The 17,126-nt window shown below is 42.7% G+C and overlaps 32 non-coding genes across 32 annotated transcripts; all 32 read left to right on the top strand.

The window, feature by feature from the left end:
- Window positions 1–257: 257 nt before the first annotated feature.
- LOC140022228 (5S ribosomal RNA) lies at window positions 258–376 on the top strand. The gene has a single exon (XR_011826210.1). It is a non-coding gene; the product is annotated as a 5S ribosomal RNA (ribosomal RNA).
- A 418-nt stretch (window positions 377–794) lies between these two features.
- Window positions 795–913, top strand: LOC140022023 (5S ribosomal RNA). Its single transcript, XR_011826005.1, has one exon. It is a non-coding gene; the product is annotated as a 5S ribosomal RNA (ribosomal RNA).
- A 416-nt stretch (window positions 914–1,329) lies between these two features.
- On the top strand, window positions 1,330–1,448 carry LOC140021956 (5S ribosomal RNA). The gene has a single exon (XR_011825938.1). It is a non-coding gene; the product is annotated as a 5S ribosomal RNA (ribosomal RNA).
- A 417-nt stretch (window positions 1,449–1,865) lies between these two features.
- LOC140022229 (5S ribosomal RNA) lies at window positions 1,866–1,984 on the top strand. The gene has a single exon (XR_011826211.1). It is a non-coding gene; the product is annotated as a 5S ribosomal RNA (ribosomal RNA).
- Window positions 1,985–2,400: 416 nt separating this feature from the next.
- LOC140022230 (5S ribosomal RNA) lies at window positions 2,401–2,519 on the top strand. The gene has a single exon (XR_011826212.1). It is a non-coding gene; the product is annotated as a 5S ribosomal RNA (ribosomal RNA).
- Window positions 2,520–2,936: 417 nt separating this feature from the next.
- LOC140024199 (5S ribosomal RNA) lies at window positions 2,937–3,055 on the top strand. The gene has a single exon (XR_011828171.1). It is a non-coding gene; the product is annotated as a 5S ribosomal RNA (ribosomal RNA).
- Window positions 3,056–3,472: 417 nt separating this feature from the next.
- LOC140031846 (5S ribosomal RNA) lies at window positions 3,473–3,591 on the top strand. Its single transcript, XR_011835771.1, has one exon. It is a non-coding gene; the product is annotated as a 5S ribosomal RNA (ribosomal RNA).
- A 418-nt stretch (window positions 3,592–4,009) lies between these two features.
- LOC140024200 (5S ribosomal RNA) lies at window positions 4,010–4,128 on the top strand. Its single transcript, XR_011828172.1, has one exon. It is a non-coding gene; the product is annotated as a 5S ribosomal RNA (ribosomal RNA).
- Window positions 4,129–4,545: 417 nt separating this feature from the next.
- LOC140031847 (5S ribosomal RNA) lies at window positions 4,546–4,664 on the top strand. Its single transcript, XR_011835772.1, has one exon. It is a non-coding gene; the product is annotated as a 5S ribosomal RNA (ribosomal RNA).
- A 418-nt stretch (window positions 4,665–5,082) lies between these two features.
- On the top strand, window positions 5,083–5,201 carry LOC140023951 (5S ribosomal RNA). Its single transcript, XR_011827917.1, has one exon. It is a non-coding gene; the product is annotated as a 5S ribosomal RNA (ribosomal RNA).
- Window positions 5,202–5,618: 417 nt separating this feature from the next.
- On the top strand, window positions 5,619–5,737 carry LOC140024524 (5S ribosomal RNA). The gene has a single exon (XR_011828498.1). It is a non-coding gene; the product is annotated as a 5S ribosomal RNA (ribosomal RNA).
- A 416-nt stretch (window positions 5,738–6,153) lies between these two features.
- On the top strand, window positions 6,154–6,272 carry LOC140031719 (5S ribosomal RNA). Its single transcript, XR_011835642.1, has one exon. It is a non-coding gene; the product is annotated as a 5S ribosomal RNA (ribosomal RNA).
- A 412-nt stretch (window positions 6,273–6,684) lies between these two features.
- Window positions 6,685–6,803, top strand: LOC140022231 (5S ribosomal RNA). Its single transcript, XR_011826213.1, has one exon. It is a non-coding gene; the product is annotated as a 5S ribosomal RNA (ribosomal RNA).
- A 416-nt stretch (window positions 6,804–7,219) lies between these two features.
- Window positions 7,220–7,338, top strand: LOC140023393 (5S ribosomal RNA). Its single transcript, XR_011827362.1, has one exon. It is a non-coding gene; the product is annotated as a 5S ribosomal RNA (ribosomal RNA).
- A 416-nt stretch (window positions 7,339–7,754) lies between these two features.
- Window positions 7,755–7,873, top strand: LOC140023250 (5S ribosomal RNA). Its single transcript, XR_011827221.1, has one exon. It is a non-coding gene; the product is annotated as a 5S ribosomal RNA (ribosomal RNA).
- Window positions 7,874–8,289: 416 nt separating this feature from the next.
- LOC140023394 (5S ribosomal RNA) lies at window positions 8,290–8,408 on the top strand. The gene has a single exon (XR_011827363.1). It is a non-coding gene; the product is annotated as a 5S ribosomal RNA (ribosomal RNA).
- A 416-nt stretch (window positions 8,409–8,824) lies between these two features.
- LOC140022232 (5S ribosomal RNA) lies at window positions 8,825–8,943 on the top strand. The gene has a single exon (XR_011826214.1). It is a non-coding gene; the product is annotated as a 5S ribosomal RNA (ribosomal RNA).
- A 417-nt stretch (window positions 8,944–9,360) lies between these two features.
- Window positions 9,361–9,479, top strand: LOC140032442 (5S ribosomal RNA). The gene has a single exon (XR_011836368.1). It is a non-coding gene; the product is annotated as a 5S ribosomal RNA (ribosomal RNA).
- Window positions 9,480–9,895: 416 nt separating this feature from the next.
- LOC140022234 (5S ribosomal RNA) lies at window positions 9,896–10,014 on the top strand. The gene has a single exon (XR_011826216.1). It is a non-coding gene; the product is annotated as a 5S ribosomal RNA (ribosomal RNA).
- A 416-nt stretch (window positions 10,015–10,430) lies between these two features.
- Window positions 10,431–10,549, top strand: LOC140022235 (5S ribosomal RNA). The gene has a single exon (XR_011826217.1). It is a non-coding gene; the product is annotated as a 5S ribosomal RNA (ribosomal RNA).
- A 417-nt stretch (window positions 10,550–10,966) lies between these two features.
- Window positions 10,967–11,085, top strand: LOC140032443 (5S ribosomal RNA). Its single transcript, XR_011836369.1, has one exon. It is a non-coding gene; the product is annotated as a 5S ribosomal RNA (ribosomal RNA).
- Window positions 11,086–11,501: 416 nt separating this feature from the next.
- Window positions 11,502–11,620, top strand: LOC140022236 (5S ribosomal RNA). The gene has a single exon (XR_011826218.1). It is a non-coding gene; the product is annotated as a 5S ribosomal RNA (ribosomal RNA).
- Window positions 11,621–12,036: 416 nt separating this feature from the next.
- Window positions 12,037–12,155, top strand: LOC140022237 (5S ribosomal RNA). The gene has a single exon (XR_011826219.1). It is a non-coding gene; the product is annotated as a 5S ribosomal RNA (ribosomal RNA).
- Window positions 12,156–12,571: 416 nt separating this feature from the next.
- LOC140022238 (5S ribosomal RNA) lies at window positions 12,572–12,690 on the top strand. Its single transcript, XR_011826220.1, has one exon. It is a non-coding gene; the product is annotated as a 5S ribosomal RNA (ribosomal RNA).
- A 416-nt stretch (window positions 12,691–13,106) lies between these two features.
- On the top strand, window positions 13,107–13,225 carry LOC140023395 (5S ribosomal RNA). Its single transcript, XR_011827364.1, has one exon. It is a non-coding gene; the product is annotated as a 5S ribosomal RNA (ribosomal RNA).
- A 416-nt stretch (window positions 13,226–13,641) lies between these two features.
- On the top strand, window positions 13,642–13,760 carry LOC140023251 (5S ribosomal RNA). Its single transcript, XR_011827222.1, has one exon. It is a non-coding gene; the product is annotated as a 5S ribosomal RNA (ribosomal RNA).
- Window positions 13,761–14,176: 416 nt separating this feature from the next.
- LOC140023397 (5S ribosomal RNA) lies at window positions 14,177–14,295 on the top strand. Its single transcript, XR_011827366.1, has one exon. It is a non-coding gene; the product is annotated as a 5S ribosomal RNA (ribosomal RNA).
- A 416-nt stretch (window positions 14,296–14,711) lies between these two features.
- Window positions 14,712–14,830, top strand: LOC140022239 (5S ribosomal RNA). Its single transcript, XR_011826221.1, has one exon. It is a non-coding gene; the product is annotated as a 5S ribosomal RNA (ribosomal RNA).
- A 417-nt stretch (window positions 14,831–15,247) lies between these two features.
- Window positions 15,248–15,366, top strand: LOC140032444 (5S ribosomal RNA). The gene has a single exon (XR_011836370.1). It is a non-coding gene; the product is annotated as a 5S ribosomal RNA (ribosomal RNA).
- A 416-nt stretch (window positions 15,367–15,782) lies between these two features.
- On the top strand, window positions 15,783–15,901 carry LOC140022240 (5S ribosomal RNA). Its single transcript, XR_011826222.1, has one exon. It is a non-coding gene; the product is annotated as a 5S ribosomal RNA (ribosomal RNA).
- Window positions 15,902–16,317: 416 nt separating this feature from the next.
- On the top strand, window positions 16,318–16,436 carry LOC140022241 (5S ribosomal RNA). Its single transcript, XR_011826223.1, has one exon. It is a non-coding gene; the product is annotated as a 5S ribosomal RNA (ribosomal RNA).
- A 417-nt stretch (window positions 16,437–16,853) lies between these two features.
- On the top strand, window positions 16,854–16,972 carry LOC140032445 (5S ribosomal RNA). Its single transcript, XR_011836371.1, has one exon. It is a non-coding gene; the product is annotated as a 5S ribosomal RNA (ribosomal RNA).
- Window positions 16,973–17,126: the final 154 nt, after the last annotated feature.

The following is a 17,126-nucleotide window of genomic DNA, read 5'->3' on the forward strand; positions in this document are numbered from 1 at the left end:
CCGGATCGTCGCTCAAATTTGTCGGCGCAAATGTATCAGCGCAAGCGTGAAGGATTGATTTCATGATAATTTAGAGTTGCGGGATGATGGAAAAAAACAGGGGGCAAATCAATAACAAAAAAAAATATGAAAGCAAATAAATAAAAGGATAATAGGAAAATGCTTGAATTGACGCTTAAAATGAATTTCGGTCTAGAAAAGCCACACTGCTTCGCAGGACGGGGTAGTTTAAAAGAATAAAGCGAAAGGAATATGGTGGGTGCGATCATACCAGCACTAATGCACCGGATCCCATCAGAACTTCGAAATTAAGCGTGTTTGGGCGAGAGTAGTACTTGGATTGGTGACCCCCTGGGAAGTCCTCGTGTTGCACCCCTCTCTTTTTTGTTTCGAAATCCAAATTTCTTATTCGTTCTTTATCCTGCAGTAATTTAGCTCCGTCGGAACGATTGCTTAATATTTTGCTTCTTGTCGAAGCGTGAAGGAGGATCTGAAGGCGCGAGACAAATCAGGAACGGTACGGCTCGATCAAAGCCCGGATCGTCGCTCAAATTTGTCGGCGCAAATGTATCAGCGCAAGCGTGAAAGATTGATTTCATGATAATTTAGAGTTGCGGGATGATGGAAAAAAACAGGGGGCAAATCAATAACAAAAAAAAAAATATGAAAGCAAATAAATAAAAGGATAATAGGAAAATGCTTGAATTGACGCTTAAAATGAATTTCGGTCTAGAAAAGCCACACTGCTTCGCAGGACGGGGTAGTTTAAAAGAATAAAGCGAAAGGAACATGGCGAGTGTGATCATACCAGCACTAATGCACCGGATCCCATCAGAACTCCGAAGTTAAGCATGCTTGGGCGAGAGTAGTACTAGGAAGGGTGACCCCCTGGGAATTCCTCTTGTTGCACCCCTCTCTTTTTTGTTTCGAAATTCAAATTTTCTATTCGTTCTTTATCCTGTAGTAATTTAGGTCCTTCGGAACGATTGCTTCATATTTTGCTTTTTCCCGAAGCATGAAGGCGGATCTGAAGGCGCGAGACAAATCAGGAACGGTACGGCTCGATCAAAGCCCGGATCGTCGCTCAAATTTGTCGGCGCAAATGTATCAGCGCAAGCGTGAAGGATTGATTTCATGATAATTTAGAGTTGCGGGATGATGGAAAAAAACAGGGGGCAAATCAATAACAAAAAAAAATATGAAAGCAAATAAACAAAAGGGTAAGAGAAAAATGCTTGAATTGACGATTAAAATGAATTTCGGTCTAGAAAAGCCACACTGCTTCGCAGGACGGGATGGTTTAAAAGAATAAAGCGAAAGGAACATGGCGGGTGCGATCATACCAGCACTAATGCACCGGATCCCATCAGAACTCCGAAGTTAAGCATGCTTGGGCGACAGTAGTACTAGGATGGGTGACCCCCTGGGAATTCCTCTTGTTGCACCCCTCTTTTTTTTGTATCGAAATCCAAATTTCCTATTCGTTCTTTATCCTGTAGTAATTTAGCTCCGTCGGAACGATTGCTTAATATTTTGCTTCTTGTCGAAGCGTGAAGGAGGATCTGAAGGCGCGAGACAAATCAGGAACGGTACGGCTCGATCAAAGCCCGGATCGTCGCTCAAATTTGTCGGCGCAAATGTATCAGCGCAAGCGTGAAGGATTGATTTCATGATAATTTAGAGTTGCGGGATGATGGAAAAAAACAGGGGGCAAATCAATAACAAAAAAAAAATATGAAAGCAAATAAAAAAAAGGATAATAGGAAAATGCTTGAATTGACGCTTAAAATGAATTTCGGTCTAGAAAAGCCACACTGCTTCGCAGGACGGGGTAGTTTAAAAGAATAAAGCGAAAGGAATATGGCGGGTGCGATCATACCAGCACTAATGCACCGGATCCCATCAGAACTTCGAAATTAAGCGTGTTTGGGCGAGAGTAGTACTTGGATTGGTGACCCCCTGGGAAGTCCTCGTGTTGCACCCCTCTCTTTTTTGTTTCGAAATCCAAATTTCCTATTCGTTCTTTATCCTGTAGTAATTTAGCTCCGTCGGAACGATTGCTTAATATTTTGCTTCTTGTCGAAGCGTGAAGGAGGATCTGAAGGCGCGAGACAAATCAGGAACGGTACGGCTCGATCAAAGCCCGGATCGTCGCTCAAATTTGTCGGCGCAAATGTATCAGCGCAAGCGTGAAGGATTGATTTCATGATAATTTAGAGTTGCGGGATGATGGAAAAAAACAGGGGGCAAATCAATAACAAAAAAAAATATGAAAGCAAATAAATAAAAGGATAATAGGAAAATGCTTGAATTGACGCTTAAAATGAATTTCGGTCTAGAAAAGCCACACTGCTTCGCAGGACGGGGTAGTTTAAAAGAATAAAGCGAAAGGAATATGGTGGGTGCGATCATACCAGCACTAATGCACCGGATCCCATCAGAACTTCGAAATTAAGCGTGTTTGGGCGAGAGTAGTACTTGGATTGGTGACCCCCTGGGAAGTCCTCGTGTTGCACCCCTCTCTTTTTTGTTTCGAAATCCAAATTTCTTATTCGTTCTTTATCCTGCAGTAATTTAGCTCCGTCGGAACGATTGCTTAATATTTTGCTTCTTGTCGAAGCGTGAAGGAGGATCTGAAGGCGCGAGACAAATCAGGAACGGTACGGTTCGATCAAAGCCCGGATCGTCGCTCAAATTTGTCGGCGCAAATGTATCAGCGCAAGCGTGAAGGATTGATTTCATGATAATTTAGAGTTGCGGGATGATGGAAAAAAAAAGGGGGCAAATCAATAACAAAAAAAAAATATGAAAGCAAATAAATAAAAGGATAATAGGAAAATGCTTGAATTGACGCTTAAAATGAATTTCGGTCTAGAAAAGCCACACTGCTTCGCAGGACGGGGTAGTTTAAAAGAATAAAGCGAAAGGAATATGGCGGGTGCGATCATACCAGCACTAATGCACCGGATCCCATCAGAACTTCGAAATTAAGCGTGTTTGGGCGAGAGTAATACTTGGATTGGTGACCCCCTGGGAAGTCCTCGTGTTGCACCCCTCTCTTTTTTGTTTCGAAATCCAAATTTCCTATTCGGTCTTTATCCAGTAGTAATTTAGTTCCGTCGGAACGATTGCTTAATATTTTGCTTCTTGTCGAAGTGTGAAGGAGGATCTGAAGGCGCGAGACAAATCAGGAACGGTACGGTTCGATCAAAGCCCGGATCGTCGCTCAAATTTGTCGGCGCAAATGTATCAGCGCAAGCGTGAAGGATTGATTTCATGATAATTTAGAGTTGCGGGATGATGGAAAAAAACAGGGGGCAAATCAATAACAAAAAAAAAATATGAAAGCAAATAAACAAAAAGGTAAGAGAAAAATGCTTGAATTGACGCTTAAAATGAATTTCGGTCTAGAAAAGCCACACTGCTTCGCAGGACGGGATGGTTTAAAAGAATAAAGCGAAAGGAACATGGCGGGTGCGATCATACCAGCACTAATGCACCGGATCCCATCAGAACTCCGAAGTTAAGCATGCTTGGGCGAGAGTAGTACTAGGATGGGTGACCCCCTGGGAATTCCTCTTGTTGCACCCCTCTTTTTTTTGTTTCGAAATCCAAATTTCCTATTCGTTCTTTATCCTGTAGTAATTTAGCTCCGTCGGAACGATTGCTTAATATTTTGCTTCTTGTCGAAGCGTGAAGGAGGATCTGAAGGCGCGAGACAAATCAGGAACGGTACGGCTGGATCAAAGCCCGGATCGTCGCTCAAATTTGTCGGCGCAAATGTATCAGCGCAAGCGTGAAAGATTGATTTCATGATAATTTAGAGTTGCGGGATGATGGAAAAAAACAGGGGGCAAATCAATAACAAAAAAAAAAATATGAAAGCAAATAAATAAAAGGATAATAGGAAAATGCTTGAATTGACGCTTAAAATGAATTTCGGTCTAGAAAAGCCACACTGCTTCGCAGGACGGGGTAGTTTAAAAGAATAAAGCGAAAGGAATATGGCGGGTGCGATCATACCAGCACTAATGCACCGGATCCCATCAGAACTTCGAAATTAAGCGTGTTTGGGCGAGAGTAATACTTGGATTGGTGACCCCCTGGGAAGTCCTCGTGTTGCACCCCTTTCTTTTTTGTTTCGAAATCCAAATTTCCTATTCGGTCTTTATCCAGTAGTAATTTACTTCCGTCGGAACGATTGCTTAATATTTTGCTTCTTGTCGAAGTGTGAAGGAGGATCTGAAGGCGCGAGACAAATCAGGAACGGTACGGTTCGATCAAAGCCCGGATCGTCGCTCAAATTTGTCGGCGCAAATGTATCAGCGCAAGCGTGAAGGATTGATTTCATGATAATTTAGAGTTGCGGGATGATGGAAAAAAACAGGGGGCAAATCAATAACAAAAAAAAAATATGAAAGCAAATAAACAAAAAGGTAAGAGAAAAATGCTTGAATTGACGCTTAAAATGAATTTCGGTCTAGAAAAGCCACACTGCTTCGCAGGACGGGATGGTTTAAAAGAATAAAGCGAAAGGAACATGGCGGGTGCGATCATACCAGCACTAATGCACCGGATCCCATCAGAACTCCGAAGTTAAGCATGCTTGGGCGAGAGTAGTACTAGGATGGGTGACCCCCTGGGAATTCCTCTTGTTGCACCCCTCTTTTTTTTGTTTCGAAATCCAAATTTCCTATTCGTTCTTTATCCTGTAGTAATTTAGCTCCGTCGGAACGATTGCTTAATATTTTGCTTCTTGTCGAAGCGTGAAGGAGGATCTGAAGGCGCGAGACAAATCAGGAACGGTACGGCTCGATCAAAGCCCGGATCGTCGCTCAAATTTGTCGGCGCAAATGTATCAGCGCAAGCGTGAAAGATTGATTTCATGATAATTTAGAGTTGCGGGATGATGGAAAAAAACAGGGGGCAAATCAATAACAAAAAAAAAAATATGAAAGCAAATAAATAAAAGGATAATAGGAAAATGCTTGAATTGACGCTTAAAATGAATTTCGGTCTAGAAAAGCCACACTGCTTCGCAGGACGGGGTAGTTTAAAAGAATAAAGCGAAAGGAACATGGCGAGTGTGATCATACCAGCACTAATGCACCGGATCCCATCAGAACTCCAAAGTTAAGCATGCTTGGGCGAGAGTAGTACTAGGAAGGGTGACCCCCTGGGAATTCCTCTTGTTGCACCCCTCTCTTTTTTGTTTCGAAATTCAAATTTTCTGTTCGTTCTTTATCCTGTAGTAATTTAGGTCCTTCGGAACGATTGCTTCATATTTTGCTTTTTCTCGAAGCATGAAGGCGGATCTGAAGGCGCGAGACAAATCAGGAACGGTACGGCTCGATCAAAGCCCGGATCGTCGCTCAAATTTGTCGGCGCAAATGTATCAGCGCAAGCGTGAAGGATTGATTTCATGATAATTTAGAGTTGCGGGATGATGGAAAAAAACAGGGGGCAAATCAATAACAAAAAAAAAATATGAAAGCAAATAAATAAAAGGATAATAGGAAAATGCTTGAATTGACGCTTAAAATGAATTTCGGTCTAGAAAAGCCACACTGCTTCGCAGGACGGGGTAGTTTAAAAGAATAAAGCGAAAGGAATATGGCGGGTGCGATCATACCAGCACTAATGCACCGGATCCCATCAGAACATCGAAATTAAGCGTGTTTGGGCGAGAGTAGTACTTGGATTGGTGACCCCCTGGGAAGTCCTCGTGTTGCACCCCTCTCTTTTTTGTTTCGAAATCTAAATTTCCTATTCGTTCTTTATCCTGTAGTAATTTAGCTCCGTCGGAACGATTGCTTAATATTTTGCTTCTTGTCGAAGCGTGAAGGAGGATCTGAAGGCGCGAGACAAATCAGGAACGGTACGGCTCGATCAAAGCCCGGATCGTCGCTCAAATTTGTCGGCGCAAATGTATCAGCGCAAGCGTGAAGGATTGATTTCATGATAATTTAGAGTTGCGGGATGATGGAAAAAAACAGGGGGCAAATCAATAACAAAAAAAAATATGAAAGCAAATAAATAAAAGGATAATAGGAAAATGCTTGAATTGACGCTTAAAATGAATTTCGGTCTAGAAAAGCCACACTGTTTCGCAGGACGGGGTAGTTTAAAAGAATAAAGCGAAAGGAACATGGCGGGTGCGATCATACCAGCACTAATGCACCGGATCCCATCAGAACTCCGAAGTTAAGCATGCTTGGGCGAGAGTAGTACTAGGATGGGTGACCCCCTGGGAAGTCCTCTTGTTGCACCCCTCTCTTTTTTGTTTCGAAATTCAAATTTTCTATTCGTTCTTTATCCTGTAGTAATTTAGGTCCTTCGGAACGATTGCTTTATATTTTGCTTCTTCTCGAAGCATGAAGGCGGATCTGAAGCGAGACAAATCAGGAACGGTACGGCTCGATCAAAGCCCGAATCGTCGCTCAAATTTGTCGGCGCAAATGTAGCAGCGCAAGCGTGAAGGATTGATTTCATGATAATTTAGAGTTGCGGGATGATGGAAAAAAACAGGGGGCAAATCAATATAAAAAAAATTATGAAAGCAAATAAATAAAAGGATAATAGGAAAATGCTTGAATTGACGCTTAAAATGAATTTCGGTCTAGAAAAGCCACACTGCTTCGCAGGACGGGGTAGTTTAAAAGAATAAAGCGAAAGGAATATGGCGGGTGCGATCATACCAGCACTAATGCACCGGATCCCATCAGAACTTCGAAATTAAGCGTGTTTGGGCGAGAGTAGTACTTGGATTGGTGACCCCCTGGGAAGTCCTCGTGTTGCACCCCTCTCTTTTTTGTTTCGAAATCCAAATTTCCTATTCGTTCTTTATCCTGTAGTAATTTAGCTCCGTCGGAACGATTGCTTAATATTTTGCTTCTTGTCGAAGCGTGAAGGAGGATCTGAAGGCGCGAGACAAATCAGGAACGGTACGGCTCGATCAAAGCCCGGATCGTCGCTCAAATTTGTCGGCGCAAATGTATCACCGCAAGCGTGAAGGATTGATTTCATGATAATTTAGAGTTGCGGGATGATGGAAAAAAACAGGGGGCAAATCAATAACAAAAAAAAAATATGAAAGCAAATAAATAAAAGGATAATAGGAAAATGCTTGAATTGACGCTTAAAATGAATTTCGGTCTAGAAAAGCCACACTGCTTCGCAGGACGGGGTAGTTTAAAAGAATAAAGCGAAAGAACGTTGTGGGTGCGATCATACCAGCACTAATGCACCGTATCCCATCAGAACTCCGAAGTTAAGCGTGCTTGGGCGTGAGCAGTATTAGGATGGGTGACCCCCTGGGAATTCCTCTTGTTGCACCCCTCTCTTTTTTGTTTCGAAATTCAAATTTTCTATTCGTTCTTTATCCTGTAGTAATTTAGGTCCTTCGGAACGATTTCTTTATATTTTGCTTCTTCTCGAAGCATGAAGGCGGATCTGAAGGCGCGAGACAAATCAGGAACGGTACGGCTCGATCAAAGCACGGATCGTCGCTCAAATTTATCGGCGCAAATGTATCAGCGCAAGCGTGAAGGATTGATTTCATGATAATTTAGAGTTGCGGGATGATGGAAAAAAACAGGGGGCAAATCAATAACAAAAAAAAATATGAAAGCAAATAAATAAAAGGATAATAGGAAAATGCTTGAATTGACGCTTAAAATGAATTTCGGTCTAGAAAAGCCACACTGCTTCGCAGGACGGGGTAGTTTAAAAGAATAAAGCGAAAGGAACATGGCGGGTGCGATCATACCAGCACTAATGCACCGGATCCCATCAGAACTCCGAAGTTAAGCATGCTTGGGCGAGAGTAGTGTTAGGATGGGTGACCCCCTGGGAATTCCTCTTGTTGCACCCCTCTCTTTTTTGTTTCGAAATTCAAATTTTCTATTCGTTCTTTATCCTGTAGTAATTTAGCTCCGTCGGAACGATTGCTTAATATTTTGCTTCTTGTCGAAGCGTGAAGGAGGATCTGAAGGCGCGAGACAAATCAGGAACGGTACGGCTCGATCAAAGCCCGGATCGTCGCTCAAATTTGTCGGCGCAAATGTATCAGCGCAAGGGTGAAGGATTGATTTCATGATAATGTAGAGTTGCGGGATGATGGAAAAAAACAGGGGGCAAATCAACAACAAAAAAAATTATGAAAGCAAATAAATAAAAGGATAATAGGAAAATGCTTGAATTGACGCTTAAAATGAATTTCGGTCTAGAAAAGCCACACTGCTTCGCAGGACGGGGTAGTTTAAAAGAATAAAGCGAAAGGAACGTTGTGGGTGCGATCATACCAGCACTAATGCACCGTATCCCATCAGAACTCCGAAGTTAAGCGTGCTTGGGCGTGAGCAGTATTAGGATGGGTGACCCCCTGGGAATTCCTCTTGTTGCACCCCTCTCTTTTTTGTTTCGAAATTCAAATTTTCTATTCGTTCTTTATCCTGTAGTAATTTAGGTCCTTCGGAACGATTTCTTTATATTTTGCTTCTTCTCGAAGCATGAAGGCGGATCTGAAGGCGCGAGACAAATCAGGAACGGTACGGCTCGATCAAAGCCCGGATCGTCGCTCAAATTTATCGGCGCAAATGTATCAGCGCAAGCGTGAAGGATTGATTTCATGATAATGTAGAGTTGCGGGATGATGGAAAAAAACAGGGGGCAAATCAATAACAAAAAAAATTACGAAAGCAAATAAATAAAAGGATAATAGGAAAATGCTTGAATTGACGCTTAAAATGAATTTCGGTCTAGAAAAGCCACACTGCTTCGCAGGATGGGGTAGTTTAAAAGAATAAAGCGAAAGGAATATGGCGGGTGCGATCATACCAGCACTAATGCACCGGATCCCATCAGAACTTCGAAATTAAGCGTGTTTGGGCGAGAGTAGTACTTGGATTGGTGACCCCCTGGGAAGTCCTCGTGTTGCACCCCTCTCTTTTTTGTTTCGAAATCCAAATTTCCTATTCGTTCTTTATCCTGTAGTAATTTAGGTCCTTCGGAACGATTGCTTTATATTTTGCTTCGTCTCGAAGCGTGAAGGCGGAGCTGACGGCGCGAGACAAATCAGGAACGGTACGGCTCGATCAAACCCCGGATCGTCGCTCAAATTTATCGGCGCAAATGTATCAGCGCAAGCGTGAAGGATTGATTTGATGATAATTTAGAGTTGCGGGATGATGGAAAAAAACAGGGGGCAAATCAATAACAAAAAAAAAATATGAAAGCAAATAAATAAAAGGATAATAGGAAAACGCTTGAATTGACGCTTAAAATGAATTTCGGTCTAGAAAAGCCACACTGCTTCGCAGGACGGGGTAGTTTAAAAGAATAAAGCGAAAGGAACATGGCGGGTGCGATCATACCAGCACTAATGCACCGGATCCCATCAGAACTCCGAAGTTAAGCATGCTTGGGCGAGAGTAGTGCTAGGATGGGTGACCCCCTGGGAATTCCTCTTGTTGCACCCCTCTCTTTTTTGTTTCGAAATTCAAATTTTCTATTCGTTCTTTATCCTGTAGTAATTTAGCTCCGTCGGAACGATTGCTTAATATTTTGCTTCTTGTCGAAGCGTGAAGGAGGATCTGAAGGCGCGAGACAAATCAGGAACGGTACGGCTCGATCAAAGCCCGGATCGTCGCTCAAATTTGTCGGCGCAAATGTATCAGTGCAAGCGTGAAGGATTGATTTCATGGTAATTTAGAGTTACGGGATGATGGAAAAAAACAGGGGGCAAATCAACAACAAAAAAAATTATGAAAGCAAATAAATAAAAGGATAATAGGAAAATGCTTGAATTGACGCTTAAAATTAATTTCGGTCTAGAAAAGCCACACTGCTTCGCAGGACGGGGTAGTTTAAAAGAATAAAGCGAAAGGAATATGGCGGGTGCGATCATACCAGCACTAATGCACCGGATCCCATCAGAACTTCGAAATTAAGCGTGTTTGGGCGAGAGTAGTACTTGGATTGGTGACCCCCTGGGAAGTCCTCGTGTTGCACCCCTCTCTTTTTTGTTTCGAAATCCAAATTTCCTATTCGTTCTTTATCCTGTAGTAATTTAGCTCCGTCGGAACGATTGCTTAATATTTTGCTTCTTGTCGAAGGGTGAAGGAGGATCTGAAGGCGCGAGACAAATCAGGAACGGTACGGCTCGATCAAAGCCCGGATCGACGATCAAATTTGTCGGCGCAAATGTATCAGCGCAAGCGTGAAGGATTGATTTCATGATAACGTAGAGTTGCGGGATGATGGAAAAAAACAGGGGGCAAATCAATAACAAAAAAAATTACGAAAGCAAATAAATAAAAGGATAATAGGAAAATGCTTGAATTGACGCTTAAAATGAATTTCGGTCTAGAAAAGCCACACTGCTTCGCAGGATGGGGTAGTTTAAAAGAATAAAGCGAAAGGAATATGGCGGGTGCGATCATACCAGCACTAATGCACCGGATCCCATCAGAACTTCGAAATTAAGCGTGTTTGGGCGAGAGTAGTACTTGGATTGGTGACCCCCTGGGAAGTCCTCGTGTTGCACCCCTCTCTTTTTTGTTTCGAAATCCAAATTTCCTATTCGTTCTTTATCCTGTAGTAATTTAGGTCCTTCGGAACGATTGCTTTATATTTTGCTTCGTCTCGAAGCGTGAAGGCGGAGCTGACGGCGCGAGACAAATCAGGAACGGTACGGCTCGATCAAACCCCGGATCGTCGCTCAAATTTATCGGCGCAAATGTATCAGCGCAAGCGTGAAGGATTGATTTGATGATAATTTAGAGTTGCGGGATGATGGAAAAAAACAGGGGGCAAATCAATAACAAAAAAAAAATATGAAAGCAAATAAATAAAAGGATAATAGGAAAACGCTTGAATTGACGCTTAAAATGAATTTCGGTCTAGAAAAGCCACACTGCTTCGCAGGACGGGGTAGTTTAAAAGAATAAAGCGAAAGGAACATGGCGGGTGCGATCATACCAGCACTAATGCACCGGATCCCATCAGAACTCCGAAGTTAAGCATGCTTGGGCGAGAGTAGTGCTAGGATGGGTGACCCCCTGGGAATTCCTCTTGTTGCACCCCTCTCTTTTTTGTTTCGAAATTCAAATTTTCTATTCGTTCTTTATCCTGTAGTAATTTAGCTCCGTCGGAACGATTGCTTAATATTTTGCTTCTTGTCGAAGCGTGAAGGAGGATCTGAAGGCGCGAGACAAATCAGGAACGGTACGGCTCGATCAAAGCCCGGATCGTCGCTCAAATTTGTCGGCGCAAATGTATCAGTGCAAGCGTGAAGGATTGATTTCATGGTAATTTAGAGTTACGGGATGATGGAAAAAAACAGGGGGCAAATCAACAACAAAAAAAATTATGAAAGCAAATAAATAAAAGGATAATAGGAAAATGCTTGAATTGACGCTTAAAATTAATTTCGGTCTAGAAAAGCCACACTGCTTCGCAGGACGGGGTAGTTTAAAAGAATAAAGCGAAAGGAATATGGCGGGTGCGATCATACCAGCACTAATGCACCGGATCCCATCAGAACTTCGAAATTAAGCGTGTTTGGGCGAGAGTAGTACTTGGATTGGTGACCCCCTGGGAAGTCCTCGTGTTGCACCCCTCTCTTTTTTGTTTCGAAATCCAAATTTCCTATTCGTTCTTTATCCTGTAGTAATTTAGCTCCGTCGGAACGATTGCTTAATATTTTGCTTCTTGTCGAAGGGTGAAGGAGGATCTGAAGGCGCGAGACAAATCAGGAACGGTACGGCTCGATCAAAGCCCGGATCGACGATCAAATTTGTCGGCGCAAATGTATCAGCGCAAGCGTGAAGGATTGATTTCATGATAACGTAGAGTTGCGGGATGATGGAAAAAAACAGGGGGCAAATCAATAACAAAAAAAATTATGAAAGCAAATAAATAAAAGGATAATAGGAAAATGCTTGAATTGACGCTTAAAATGAATTTCGGTCTAGAAAAGCCACACTGCTTCGCAGGACTGGGTAGTTTAAAAGAATAAAGCGAAAGGAATATGGCGGGTGCGATCATACCAGCACTAATGCACCGGATCCCATCAGAACTTCGAAATTAAGCGTGTTTGGGCGAGAGTAGTACTTGGATTGGTGACCCCCTGGGAAGTCCTCGTGTTGCACCCCTCTCTTTTTTGTTTCGAAATCCAAATTTCCTATTCGTTCTTTATCCTGTAGTAATTTAGCTCCGTCGGAACGATTGCTTAATATTTTGCTTCTTGTCGAAGCGTGAAGGAGGATCTGAAGGCGCGAGACAAATCAGGAACGGTACGGCTCGATCAAAGCCCGGATCGTCGCTCAAATTTGTCGGCGCAAATGTATCAGTGCAAGCGTGAAGGATTGATTTCATGGTAATTTAGAGTTACGGGATGATGGAAAAAAACAGGGGGCAAATCAACAACAAAAAAAATTATGAAAGCAAATAAATAAAAGGATAATAGGAAAATGCTTGAATTGACGCTTAAAATTAATTTCGGTCTAGAAAAGCCACACTGCTTCGCAGGACGGGGTAGTTTAAAAGAATAAAGCGAAAGGAATATGGCGGGTGCGATCATACCAGCACTAATGCACCGGATCCCATCAGAACTTCGAAATTAAGCGTGTTTGGGCGAGAGTAGTACTTGGATTGGTGACCCCCTGGGAAGTCCTCGTGTTGCACCCCTCTCTTTTTTGTTTCGAAATCCAAATTTCCTATTCGTTCTTTATCCTGTAGTAATTTAGCTCCGTCGGAACGATTGCTTAATATTTTGCTTCTTGTCGAAGCGTGAAGGAGGATCTGAAGGCGCGAGACAAATCAGGAACGGTACGGCTCGATCAAAGCCCGGATCGTCGCTCAAATTTGTCGGCGCAAATGTATCACCGCAAGCGTGAAGGATTGATTTCATGATAATTTAGAGTTGCGGGATGATGGAAAAAAACAGGGGGCAAATCAATAACAAAAAAAAAATATGAAAGCAAATAAATAAAAGGATAATAGGAAAATGCTTGAATTGACGCTTAAAATGAATTTCGGTCTAGAAAAGCCACACTGCTTCGCAGGACGGGGTAGTTTAAAAGAATAAAGCGAAAGAACGTTGTGGGTGCGATCATACCAGCACTAATGCACCGTATCCCATCAGAACTCCGAAGTTAAGCGTGCTTGGGCGTGAGCAGTATTAGGATGGGTGACCCCCTGGGAATTCCTCTTGTTGCACCCCTCTCTTTTTTGTTTCGAAATTCAAATTTTCTATTCGTTCTTTATCCTGTAGTAATTTAGGTCCTTCGGAACGATTTCTTTATATTTTGCTTCTTCTCGAAGCATGAAGGCGGATCTGAAGGCGCGAGACAAATCAGGAACGGTACGGCTCGATCAAAGCACGGATCGTCGCTCAAATTTATCGGCGCAAATGTATCAGCGCAAGCGTGAAGGATTGATTTCATGATAATTTAGAGTTGCGGGATGATGGAAAAAAACAGGGGGCAAATCAATAACAAAAAAAAATATGAAAGCAAATAAATAAAAGGATAATAGGAAAATGCTTGAATTGACGCTTAAAATGAATTTCGGTCTAGAAAAGCCACACTGCTTCGCAGGACGGGGTAGTTTAAAAGAATAAAGCGAAAGGAACATGGCGGGTGCGATCATACCAGCACTAATGCACCGGATCCCATCAGAACTCCGAAGTTAAGCATGCTTGGGCGAGAGTAGTGTTAGGATGGGTGACCCCCTGGGAATTCCTCTTGTTGCACCCCTCTCTTTTTTGTTTCGAAATTCAAATTTTCTATTCGTTCTTTATCCTGTAGTAATTTAGCTCCGTCGGAACGATTGCTTAATATTTTGCTTCTTGTCGAAGCGTGAAGGAGGATCTGAAGGCGCGAGACAAATCAGGAACGGTACGGCTCGATCAAAGCCCGGATCGTCGCTCAAATTTGTCGGCGCAAATGTATCAGCGCAAGGGTGAAGGATTGATTTCATGATAATGTAGAGTTGCGGGATGATGGAAAAAAACAGGGGGCAAATCAACAACAAAAAAAATTATGAAAGCAAATAAATAAAAGGATAATAGGAAAATGCTTGAATTGACGCTTAAAATGAATTTCGGTCTAGAAAAGCCACACTGCTTCGCAGGACGGGGTAGTTTAAAAGAATAAAGCGAAAGGAACGTTGTGGGTGCGATCATACCAGCACTAATGCACCGTATCCCATCAGAACTCCGAAGTTAAGCGTGCTTGGGCGTGAGCAGTATTAGGATGGGTGACCCCCTGGGAATTCCTCTTGTTGCACCCCTCTCTTTTTTGTTTCGAAATTCAAATTTTCTATTCGTTCTTTATCCTGTAGTAATTTAGGTCCTTCGGAACGATTTCTTTATATTTTGCTTCTTCTCGAAGCATGAAGGCGGATCTGAAGGCGCGAGACAAATCAGGAACGGTACGGCTCGATCAAAGCCCGGATCGTCGCTCAAATTTATCGGCGCAAATGTATCAGCGCAAGCGTGAAGGATTGATTTCATGATAATGTAGAGTTGCGGGATGATGGAAAAAAACAGGGGGCAAATCAATAACAAAAAAAATTACGAAAGCAAATAAATAAAAGGATAATAGGAAAATGCTTGAATTGACGCTTAAAATGAATTTCGGTCTAGAAAAGCCACACTGCTTCGCAGGATGGGGTAGTTTAAAAGAATAAAGCGAAAGGAATATGGCGGGTGCGATCATACCAGCACTAATGCACCGGATCCCATCAGAACTTCGAAATTAAGCGTGTTTGGGCGAGAGTAGTACTTGGATTGGTGACCCCCTGGGAAGTCCTCGTGTTGCACCCCTCTCTTTTTTGTTTCGAAATCCAAATTTCCTATTCGTTCTTTATCCTGTAGTAATTTAGGTCCTTCGGAACGATTGCTTTATATTTTGCTTCGTCTCGAAGCGTGAAGGCGGAGCTGACGGCGCGAGACAAATCAGGAACGGTACGGCTCGATCAAACCCCGGATCGTCGCTCAAATTTATCGGCGCAAATGTATCAGCGCAAGCGTGAAGGATTGATTTGATGATAATTTAGAGTTGCGGGATGATGGAAAAAAACAGGGGGCAAATCAATAACAAAAAAAAAATATGAAAGCAAATAAATAAAAGGATAATAGGAAAACGCTTGAATTGACGCTTAAAATGAATTTCGGTCTAGAAAAGCCACACTGCTTCGCAGGACGGGGTAGTTTAAAAGAATAAAGCGAAAGGAACATGGCGGGTGCGATCATACCAGCACTAATGCACCGGATCCCATCAGAACTCCGAAGTTAAGCATGCTTGGGCGAGAGTAGTGCTAGGATGGGTGACCCCCTGGGAATTCCTCTTGTTGCACCCCTCTCTTTTTTGTTTCGAAATTCAAATTTTCTATTCGTTCTTTATCCTGTAGTAATTTAGCTCCGTCGGAACGATTGCTTAATATTTTGCTTCTTGTCGAAGCGTGAAGGAGGATCTGAAGGCGCGAGACAAATCAGGAACGGTACGGCTCGATCAAAGCCCGGATCGTCGCTCAAATTTGTCGGCGCAAATGTATCAGTGCAAGCGTGAAGGATTGATTTCATGGTAATTTAGAGTTACGGGATGATGGAAAAAAACAGGGGGCAAATCAACAACAAAAAAAATTATGAAAGCAAATAAATAAAAGGATAATAGGAAAATGCTTGAATTGACGCTTAAAATTAATTTCGGTCTAGAAAAGCCACACTGCTTCGCAGGACGGGGTAGTTTAAAAGAATAAAGCGAAAGGAATATGGCGGGTGCGATCATACCAGCACTAATGCACCGGATCCCATCAGAACTTCGAAATTAAGCGTGTTTGGGCGAGAGTAGTACTTGGATTGGTGACCCCCTGGGAAGTCCTCGTGTTGCACCCCTCTCTTTTTTGTTTCGAAATCCAAATTTCCTATTCGTTCTTTATCCTGTAGTAATTTAGCTCCGTCGGAACGATTGCTTAATATTTTGCTTCTTGTCGAAGGGTGAAGGAGGATCTGAAGGCGCGAGACAAATCAGGAACGGTACGGCTCGATCAAAGCCCGGATCGACGATCAAATTTGTCGGCGCAAATGTATCAGCGCAAGCGTGAAGGATTGATTTCATGATAACGTAGAGTTGCGGGATGATGGAAAAAAACAGGGGGCAAATCAATAACAAAAAAAATTACGAAAGCAAATAAATAAAAGGATAATAGGAAAATGCTTGAATTGACGCTTAAAATGAATTTCGGTCTAGAAAAGCCACACTGCTTCGCAGGATGGGGTAGTTTAAAAGAATAAAGCGAAAGGAATATGGCGGGTGCGATCATACCAGCACTAATGCACCGGATCCCATCAGAACTTCGAAATTAAGCGTGTTTGGGCGAGAGTAGTACTTGGATTGGTGACCCCCTGGGAAGTCCTCGTGTTGCACCCCTCTCTTTTTTGTTTCGAAATCCAAATTTCCTATTCGTTCTTTATCCTGTAGTAATTTAGGTCCTTCGGAACGATTGCTTTATATTTTGCTTCGTCTCGAAGCGTGAAGGCGGAGCTGACGGCGCGAGACAAATCAGGAACGGTACGGCTCGATCAAACCCCGGATCGTCGCTCAAATTTATCGGCGCAAATGTATCAGCGCAAGCGTGAAGGATTGATTTGATGATAATTTAGAGTTGCGGGATGATGGAAAAAAACAGGGGGCAAATCAATAACAAAAAAAAAATATGAAAGCAAATAAATAAAAGGATAATAGGAAAACGCTTGAATTGACGCTTAAAATGAATTTCGGTCTAGAAAAGCCACACTGCTTCGCAGGACGGGGTAGTTTAAAAGAATAAAGCGAAAGGAACATGGCGGGTGCGATCATACCAGCACTAATGCACCGGATCCCATCAGAACTCCGAAGTTAAGCATGCTTGGGCGAGAGTAGTGCTAGGATGGGTGACCCCCTGGGAATTCCTCTTGTTGCACCCCTCTCTTTTTTGTTTCGAAATTCAAATTTTCTATTCGTTCTTTATCCTGTAGTAATTTAGCTCCGTCGGAACGATTGCTTAATATTTTGCTTCTTGTCGAAGCGTGAAGGAGGATCTGAAGGCGCGAGACAAATCAGGAACGGTACGGCTCGATC

Source organism: Coffea arabica, chromosome 11e (genome assembly GCF_036785885.1).
Source record: "Coffea arabica cultivar ET-39 chromosome 11e, Coffea Arabica ET-39 HiFi, whole genome shotgun sequence".
NCBI classification, from domain to species: domain Eukaryota; kingdom Viridiplantae; phylum Streptophyta; class Magnoliopsida; order Gentianales; family Rubiaceae; genus Coffea; species Coffea arabica.